This window comes from Suricata suricatta, chromosome 14 (genome assembly GCF_006229205.1).
Source record: "Suricata suricatta isolate VVHF042 chromosome 14, meerkat_22Aug2017_6uvM2_HiC, whole genome shotgun sequence".
NCBI lineage: Eukaryota > Metazoa > Chordata > Mammalia > Carnivora > Herpestidae > Suricata > Suricata suricatta.
In genome coordinates this window covers 9,337,220-9,347,938 of record NC_043713.1, presented here as the reverse complement: position 1 = coordinate 9,347,938, position 10,719 = coordinate 9,337,220, and the positions used below count along the sequence as shown (strand labels likewise).

Sequence of the window (10,719 nt, the reverse complement as noted above, 5' to 3'; positions counted from 1 at the left end):
CAAGTTTTGCATCCCTCTCTCTCCCCAACTCTCTCTCCCTCCTCCGCTCCCCCTGGTTCTCCATTAGGTCTCTCTTGTTTTCCTGCTAGACCTATGAGTGCAAACATATGGTTTCTGTCCTTCTCTGCCTGGCTTACTTCGCTCAGCATGACACCCTCAAGGTCCATCCACTTTCCTACAAAGGGCCATATGTCATTCCTTCTCATTGCCATGTAGTACTCCATTGTGAATATATACCACATCTTCTTGATCCATTCGTCAGGTCAGGTGATTTGTAAGCAGCCATGGGAACCTGATATAGGCTGCTTTACACCTTTAACTTGTTAGTTCATGCACTTGACCATGTAAAACTACATTTAGCACCTGCCCTTTTATTTACCACACTTGTTTTATTTTTAAAAATGGTTATTTATTTTTCAGAGAGAGAGAGGCAGTGAGAGCCAGGAAGGGCAGAGAGTGAGAGAGAGGGACACAGAATCTGAAACAAGCTCCAGGCTCCTAGCTGTCAACACAGAGCCTGATGTAAACCTTGACATCATGACCTGAGTCCAAGTCAGCCACTTAACTGACTGAGCCACCCAGGCATCCCTTGTTTACTATACTTTAAAGCAACAACCTTCTCACAGTGCCATTGATCATTCTTGGCCTTATGAATAGCACTACTCTTTCAGACTTACATTCGTGTTTTCTCTTTCACTTGTGTTTCTAGAAACACTCTTGAGATTATTTTTTTTAAATTATTATTAGTATTTTTCACTTCATATTCCTTACTCCAATATTTTGGAACAAAGAACACAAATGACTGCATTTGCTAAAATGTCCTTCTTGTTTCCTTATTTCTGATTTCGTATTCAAGGCCAATATCAGCTTATTACACAAAAATTTCCTTCCAGAACCTTCTATTGTAATTGATATTGCTCTCATTAGCTATATTATTTGTCCCTTATCCAATTTTTAGTTCATGCTGGATTTGCCCTATCTGCTTTTCAGCCATGTTTAGCTTTATATGACACAAGGAGAACAGATACACAGTCTGCTGAAAAAATAAACAAATGAAACCTCTTTAATGCAAAGTCGAAGATTAGTTACTTCCACGATGCTTCCTCTGACCCTACATGCTGACTATTTTATAAATAATTATTAGCATTATTACATATGTTTTGTTATCTAATCTTCAGTTTGTTTACATATGTCGGCTTTTTCAGGAAACTTTCTTTTCTCTACTACTTAGTTATTATATATATTTATTTCTACTATTTATATTTATTTATATATCATTTCTATTTGTTTATAAATATATATTTATTTATGTTTATTTATATTATTTATGTTATATATTTTGTGTATTATTTATGTATATTTATTTATGTTTATTTATATTATTTATGTTATATATTTTGTGTATTATTTATGTATATTTATTATAAATATAAATATTTTGTGTATATTTATAAATATATCATTTAAATATATTTCTATTTATGTAAATAATAAACATATAATAGAAGTATATTTTATATAAATAGCCTAGACATTTATTTCTAATATTACATGTATTTCTATTAGCTATTTATATATTTATGTTACATAAGTTTATATTTTAAATGTTAATGCTAAAATGCTTGTGAACTAATTTTCCATTTTACAGTATATCACATTTATTTTATACAACTGAATCTTGTATAACACTACTTAATGACCACCAAATATTCCATTATTTGAGTACACCATAACTAATTTTACCACTTCACCATTTTGAAATGTTTGGTTTGCTTTTTTTTTTTTATTATTTTAAACAAAGTGACAATATAGAGCTAAATCTTTGCATACAGCTGTAATTATTTAATTAATTCACATTCTTGGAGAATTACTGGCTGAAAGAGTTTGTGAAATTTTCATGCTATTGGTATAAATTGCTAATTTGCATTACAGAAAGATAGTGATTCACTTTCTAACAGCATGCAATTCATTATTTTGCTATACCTTTGCAATGTATTTTCCATGAGAAATAGAAACTATGTTCATGGTGTACTCTCCATTTCTTTGACAACGGATAAGAACATTTAGTCTGGGTTTCTTTTTTAGGGAAATGCTTGTTCAAATCAGAGCCTAATCTTTATAAAACAAAAACCACATCATATGTTTCATTTCCCTTTTGCGGCAGAAGTTCCAAATTCCTTACTTTTCTAGTCAAAACAATCCATATATCAACCCAACAAAACCTGTCTATTTGTATCTTTCACTGACTCCTGCTCTCATGAGCTTCTAGTCTTTCCCCAAATATACAAGTTGTCTGTCTTTTGCCGTGTTGTTCTTATTGTCTGACATTTCCTTTGTCTTCAAGTTGAGTATCATCACTGTTCTGACCCGGCTAGCATAGCATAAGGGTCCACTTCTCTCTGTCTCTGCTCACATTTATTCTCCTGAAACTCACTACTACGAACCTTACAAAGGTTTCCTTCTTTACCAGGTAATCCAAAAATTTTTTTCCATAAAACTCTTCTTTGAAGTTTAAATACATTTTCCTGAAACAATACTATTATTTTATCCAAATTCTACTTCTCATAGAAACAGAAGTCTGGGACATGTGGATAATGACTGTAAGAATGTTTAACACAGTATTATTCATAGAGGCAAAATATTTAAAATCACGAGAGTCTATTAACAAGTCTGTTGAATAAATATGGTCCATTCAGACAATGGAAGGTTGATCAGTCATTACAATGCATTAGAGCCACAGAGCTAGAACTCAGCTAGAAGTAGCGAGGTGTACCTACAGCATACTTTCACCATTACAACACAAGGACAAAAAAATACCTCACACACGAGTCGGGTCATATGTTTATGAGCTTGAATGCATGTTGGGTAAAAATGAGGAAGCCCAGAGAGAGTGCAGGTTTTTGAAACTGGATCTTTGGCAGGAAGCACAGCAGCTACAGAGAGGCAGGTGGTGATCGGGTAGTGTGAAAAGAAGGAAGTTCAGACTCTAGGCTTTCTTGTGATTTCCACAGCATCTAACATACAGAAAAACGGGAAAAGTATTCATAGCCTAGTATTTAGGTTAATTGCAGAGTGGAAAATTTTATCCACAATATTGGAAATGGACACATATTGAGTATACCCATAGACATCTACTGCGTGATAACAAGAATGCATGCAAACTAGTTTGCTTTCAACAACATAAACTATATATAACCTATTTTTTATACCTTGGTTACTTCAAATGAGCATGTATAATGAATTATTTTCTAGAGAAAAATAAATATCATAACACTCAGACAAATAATTTAGTTGTGGAAAAGAAATCCCTTAGGAACCAATTAGCTTTGCTCTGTTCTGGGGTGGAAAATTTTACCAGAAAATTGGGACAGCTCTATCTCGCTGCCATCCGGCACAGGCGAGAATTCGTGGGAGCAAACAACTCAAAACTAGTCCTTCACCATGAGACAAAGAAGAACAGAAAGAGAAGGAAGGAGAGAAAGAAAAAAGGAATGTCAAAGCGACCCATTACGATAAAGATAAAAACCAATGACATGTTTATCATCTAACTTAATCATCCTCCCAAAGGAAAATGGGAATTCATGCTATCTAACTTATTCTATAGATAAGGAAGCAAAACTCTTCGGTTTAAGTAACATGCTATACTTCACAAAATCAGGAATATCTAGAACAGCCTTCCCACACTTCTGAATCTCAAGCCTGTGAATTTATTCCCCACGCTTTACTGATAATGCTTCTGTCCCCTTCCAATGTTTCTCAAACTGCTTTTGAATTCTCTTTAATGAGCTTATTTTTGAAGCTCATGCTTTCACATCTCCCTGTAGCTCCCATAATGCACAGGCTCACACACACACACACCTCCTATATTCCACACCCTCTTTCTCTCACCCCTGGCAATAACTGATCTGAACATTTTTGGGATATGTTCTTTCTGTCTCTCTTCTTTTAAATCAGTATGGTTAGAGTTGACTGGCCTCCTTGTATCTAACTCTCACAGCACAGGAACTTGACCCTAGAACCCTGGCTAAACAGTAGATACTTGGTGGAGATGTGTACCTAGGAAGCATCCAGAGTATTAGGTGCCTGGGGAACACAGGGCCTCCCAGAGCCCTGTGGGAAGGGAACTGGGTGGTCAAAGACTGCACGGGAGCACATGGTATTGGTGGGCAACTGGATATCAGAAAAGGATCATAGATAAGCCAATTCCAGACCATAATTAGGCATGCTTTCCAAAGATCCACACTCACTTTGCTCAGACTGAGTCTTCACCAGTTATGCAACCAAATAGAGGGACCCAAACATGAACAACAAAACTCATAAAACTGGCTGGTATCTTTGTCCAGGAGTACTTTTGATACATCGATACATTCTTGAGGTTTAGTATTTCTACCTAAAGAAGAAAGGAAATCAAACTTGCTTCCCCTCTACTGATTCCAGACAATCTTCAGGAAAATTTGTACAAAATAATGCCTATTTTCTAATATCAGAAAGCCAATGACAGCAGTGTTGCAAATAGGGCTCTTAGGTCCTTGATCAAAAGCAATACTTAATTTCAAACACATCTAAGGTAACCCTTGTACAGAGTTTTCCAGTGGCGTGATCAATTTTATCTCTCAGGAACATCACACTTCTTTTGACACAATCCGTTGCTTCTAAAAACATATTTTTTGGACCACAGTTTAGTTGTCATCAAGTTGGCTATTTTCTCTTTTCGCTCCCCCCCCCCCCCCCGTTGACTTGCAGGATATCACTTGTTTTATATCCCAAATGCCTCTCATTCATCTGCCGGCCCCTCTCCCTGCTCCCTTCCAGAAACCCTGGGGGCTACTGTCCCTTCCCTGCTGTCTTCTCCATCTCTCAGTGTTCCGTGTGCTGACCTGCCAGATTGATCTCCAGAAGATCACGCTCATGTTCAAATTATTTAATGTCTCCCCATTGCCTATGGAATGATGCCCATATATACTCGTCATTTTTCCATGCTCTGAACCCAACAATTTATGTAAGTGGTTTTCTCATCATTTGTCATTGTGTTAAGCACAGAGGCTAGTCATGCTGAACTACAAGCTATTTTGAATCAAAAGCGATTTTTTTCTGTGTGCTTTTTCTCCTCCTGTTTCCATTGTCTAAGATGTCTTTTTCCCCTTATACTCTAAGGCAGACACCTCCTTCTAAGTCAGATTTTGTATTTACCACAAACTTACAATTTATATTTCTAAACTGAAAAGTAGAGAACCCTTGTTTGAATTCCCATGTGCCTTAACATGACTCATTATAAAACATTGATCTAGCTCCCATTATGATTAGAATCTATTTCTGTGTATATTATTTAGAAATATAGTATTATAGAGAAGGATAGATACCATATGTTTTCACTCAAAAGTCTAACCAGAGAAACTTAACAGAGGACCATGGGGGAGGGGAGTGGGGGAAAGAGTTAGGGAGAGGGAGGGAGGCAAATCATGAGAGACTCTTGAATACTGAAAACAAACTGAAGGCTGAAGGGGGAGAGGGAAAGGGGAAGGGGGGTGATGGTCATGGAGGAGGGCACTTGGGAAGAGCACTGGGTGTTATATGGAAACCAATATGACAATAAACTATAACAAAAAAGAAATATGCTATTATATTTATATAGCATATTTATAGCATATATAATATGTATTTTACATACAATATATATTATATGTGTATGTATTATTATATCATATGTATATAATTATAATATATAATTTATATATATATACTATTTCTTATATCACAAACTTGAAGATGATACAATTTATATGTGTGCTTTACTTATATATCCCTTAGAATCACCAGCAAAATTACTTGTGCAAATAATCAGCCAGTATTTGGTGAGAAACGGAGCTGCCAAGCAGGTGAACGCACCTCTTTGTAACTACCCTGGCCACAGTGTATCAAACAGTTTACGACTGATATACGAAGGAAACCATTTTGACAAGATTTTATATAACAGGCGATGCACAGAAATCCACTCTTCAATAGTCATTCTTCAAGTTTTCCTGATCATTGGCCCTGGAAAAATAATCATGTCCCACAGAGACCCGAGAAGTTTTAGCTCAGCTCAGCCCTCGGCTACAGGGCTGCCTGGAGAAAGCACCCGGCCATATCCCCAGGTTGACTGGAGGCCCTCCTGACAGATCAGAACGCCCGTGCTGGCGGCCATTTTCTGGGTTTTTTTTTTCTTTGTTTGTTTTGTTTTTATAGTTTTTTTTCAAATAGAATGATAAGTGATTACTCTTGAACAAGGCAAGTATGAACACACTCAGAGAGGACATTTTCCCCTGAACAGGGAGCTAGAAAATGGTAGGCTTTTTTTTAGAGTTTGCAGTATATGTTTACACCATCAATTCTCCAAACCTCAGAGCGAGGAGAAAAATATAAATAAGGGGAGATGAGGATTTGGAAGATTACTATGTGAAATAGGGACATATGGATTGTGGCCTGGGAATGTAACCTTGCAGAGAGATTCTTTTTTTTCCTCCTTAAATAGCTTAGGTGACATTTTAATCAATGAGGAAATTATTGGCTCTGGTCCTATGTTGTCTTTCTCCTTCCCCGGTGTCATGGGAGACAGGACACAACTCTGAAATTACTAGAAACTTCACAGAGTATTGCTGCTCTTCCTCAGTTTTGCTCTAGTCCAGGAGTAGTGAAGACTGGGATCTGGCAGCCCCTGAGGAGTGGAGACAGCTCTCCAAATGCCTCTTACCCTGCTTTTGTCTTCCTTCCTCTCACCCTTCCTTCTTCCTATCAATTCAGATTTGTGTTCTCATCTGCACCTAGTGCTTTACTGGTTGTGTGGAACATCCAATGAGAAAGATGTCCTTTGTTTTAAAAAATAGACAGCCTGGAAGGGAAAAATAACTTACCAGGTAATTACCTGGTAGAAATAACTTACAATTAGGCTCTTGGTGTCTCAGATGAAGGTGTTGTCTCAGAAAGAATCCCTAAGGGCTTGAGCTTACTTACCAAGTGAAAACAGTAGGAGAATGTAAGAGCCACGATTTCTTTCTTTTTAGTTGAGATTGCATTAGGATCATTTGGGAGATCGATCTATCTATCTATCTGTCTATCTATCTATCTATCTATATCTTTCTTTCTATCTATATATATGATATTTGGAATATATTCATGGATATAATATATAATCATTTAAATATATAAATATGTATAGATATGGAGTCATATACTCTTATATGTACATGTGGTTTCTTATATGTGTATATTCTGTCTGGTGTGTGGGTTAGGGGTGTGAGTGTTCAAGGTATATACAAGCTAAATAGAAGATCTGGCTAATAAAACCATCAGAGAAGAGCTGGATTTGTGATTGATACTCTCATGGTCAACAGTATTTAAATATGACATGTTTTTGTGAAGTGTGTTATTATAACAACTCAGCTATGGTTATAACCATTTCTTCATTTAAGCAGGTGAGTTGCTGTTGATAACAGCAATTCCATTACCTCAAAGTACAGAGGATCCTGGGTAGAATTGTGCCATCAAAGATGGATGTTGGAATCCTGTATTTTGATGTCTGCAATGGTCAGACGCTGACATTGGTATTGAGTTAGAAGAAATTCTTCCCTGTAATGAGTAAGACCTCTGAGCAGTCTCTACTTCTTTGTTAGTTTCTACGACTTTCTTTTAAAAAAGAAATCGATTATCTATGTGCTAGTTTTAAGTTGGTCTTTCTGTTCAGAATTAAATATAGTCTCCCCTTCCTGTTCTAACTCAACTTTCTTTGTCTTTTGGTTTTTAGTGAAAAATAGGCCCAGAATCCATCTGTCACATCAGAGGGACTTGGGACCATACTGCTTGAACTCTTTACTATCCAGTGTGAACACTGATGAGACCGCGTGAACTGGTCTCCCACTGTCACTGTGGGTTTCTCACAAACTGGGAGATATCTGATGAACAATGACCTTGTCAGTCAGAAGAGGACTACTGTTTAATCAAGGGTCTAGCACTGCATCACCCATACTGAATTTGATGCTGTTTTGCCTCAGCTTTATTTATATTTAATCATACATTTATGACTCTTACAATGCCTAATATTTATCATGTTACTCATATTTACCTATATTCTTATATTTTGTTTAAGCTTTTGTTATTCTTATAATACACTAATTACACTGGATTTCCTAATTCAATTTGTTTCAATTCCAAATCCTTTTCTAGTTCTTGAAAACATAAGCAAGGAGTCTGTAAAGCTAACATATGTAACCAAATGTTGTTAACATTGCCAAAATAAATACATCATCATGATGGAAGTTGGCTGCTATTGCCAAGTTCTTTACTCTCTTTTTATAACATAATTTCCCTTTATGGTCTCATATTCATTTCTTTCCATTTTTCCTTAAATTATCCAAGCAGTTTTTGTTTTAATTGTCAGAAAAAAAGATTTAATTCTTCCCCTAACTGAGCTCAAGATTTTGCTATGGATTTAGCATATTGCTTTCTAAATAAGAATGTGCTTGGTTAATTCAATTTATATTTTGTTTATTATAGAACAGGTGTTCCATGATTACTGATACAGAGAGGAAAATTTCTATCAAAAAGATAAATTATTTAGTTTGTTCTCATATTTTTCAGTGGAGTCTTCATGAAATTTTCCTGAAACCGAAAGTACAATATTTACTTATCTCTCATTCTAAAAATATCCTCAAAGTTTCTCATGCAATAAGACATCACATCCACAGGAGGCCTAAGTTACCAATAGAAGTTGCCCTATTGAGTTACATTTCTTATTCAAAATTACATGCACTTTAAACTTTGTAACATAACATAATTTTTAGTAATTATCACATTTAAAAATTTCATCCAAAACAAAATAATGATTTTTTACCATAAACCTCCTTTTATACGTAATAAAGAATGTGTGTGTGGATTCAAAGCCAGTTAAGTTAAAACCATGCTTCTCCCAAGTTAATGTCTGTGGCTACCTGTCTTCAGTCAATTTTCACCTTAGTAATTTTGAAATAGTATAAAGTTTTGCAAATATTCAGAAAGAAATCATGAATTGATTGACCCAGCTAATTTTTCAAAAACTTTGACCAAGAATCAGGTAACTTATAATTTTTTTGGTCCCCAACTGGAATTAAATGACACTAACATCATATTAGTTTGTTACTTGGAGTGTTCAAAAGTGTGTTCATTTTTGTATGTATGAACAGGGGTACACACATACATAAATACACACACATGTATCTAAGTACATACATCTACTTACTTAACTGTCTTAACAATGTGTGTCATAAACAACAGGACATAACTAAACTTCCTGGTTTACAGGATGTGTCATAGCCAATCCGTTTCAATTACCTTCTTTGAGATACAGCACATATTCAAATAACTTAATCCCTTAGTAAGGACAAATAAATTTAGACCATATCTATTTATGACTGTGTATTGTAAAACTAAAATTTTACATTTGTCTGTTTTTGAGAGAGAGAGAGAGAACAAGACAGAGTACAAGTAGGGGAGAGGCAGAGAAAGAAAGGAAGACACAGAATCCAAAACAGACACAGAGCCTGATGTAGGGCTTGAACTCACAAACCATGAGATCATGACCTGAGCCAAAGTCAGATATTGAACCAACTGAGCCACCCAGGCGCCCCACAATATCTCAAATTTTAAATGATGCTTTGACGACTTAGAGCCTCACAAAACACCGGAGACCTAAGATATGCCCTCCACCCAGATCAGAAAACTCTGCCCACCCTGCTACTTCCCCTAAGATAAAAACACGGCATCCCCCGTAAACCTGGATAGATAGCCATCTTATTTTTTTCAAGTTTTTAAAAGTTATTTATTTTGAGAGGGAGAGTGAGTGAGGGGCAGAGAGCAAGAATTCCAAGCCATCTCCACTCTGTCAGCACAGAGACTGATGTGGGGCTTGATCTCACAAACTATGAGATCATGACCTAAACCAAAACAAGTGTCAGACACAACCAACTAAGCCACCCAGGTGCCCCTAGATAACCTTCTTACCTTCACCAAAAAGTGAGGCAAATGCTCAGAGGCAATTCTAAGATTTTCTCCTCCTCTTGGCACTGCTATGAGACTATACCAGCTGAAACAAAAGCCCAAGATATTTCATCTGTAAAAAATAAATAATGTAGGTTCATACTTATTATCTTTCATAACCAAAAGAATCACGTCACTGAAGTACAGATTGACTATTTAAATGGAATCCAAGCCAACAGTCTGAGAACTCAAGACAGTGTAGGTGTACCGTCAAACCTTATGTGATTAAACGTGATCACTTGATTCTTGGCGTCGGTGGCTATGCCAGTTAGATTTTGGAAGATGTACAAAACAATGATTCATTCATTTTAGAATAACTGATCAGGAGCAAAATTTTTGCCGATAGCTATTTATATGATAGGTGTCGAGAAAAATAAATAAAAGTAAAATCTCCTGCCAACCCAGTGAATCTTCTTCACAAAAGTAGAAAAGAATTAAACAGTGCTATTATTGAATAACCATTAAGCCATAGTGTGATATTGATGACTGGAAATTCAAGAAAGAGATTGCAAACACAGAAGGAAATTCCACTCTTTTAAATAGCCAGACAGGTACAACCCGTTTCATACATGTTTTCAAGATACATTATGCTATCCCCAAGTATGATGATTTGACAGCACCATTTGGTACAGTTTAACCATAGATTCACTTGGTAATTAGAGTGGCCACCTG

At 36.1% G+C, this 10,719-nt stretch overlaps 1 long non-coding RNA gene across 1 annotated transcript in view; it reads right to left on the bottom strand.

Annotated features, from left to right (window-relative positions):
* LOC115277340 overlaps window positions 1–10,085 on the bottom strand; it is an 11,878-nt gene extending 1,793 nt beyond the window's left edge. The window contains exon 1 of the long non-coding RNA XR_003902383.1: window positions 10,012–10,085. This is a non-coding gene — a long non-coding RNA (uncharacterized LOC115277340). The remainder of the gene's footprint in view (window positions 1–10,011) is intronic.
* Between the last annotated feature and the right edge of the window lie 634 nt (window positions 10,086–10,719).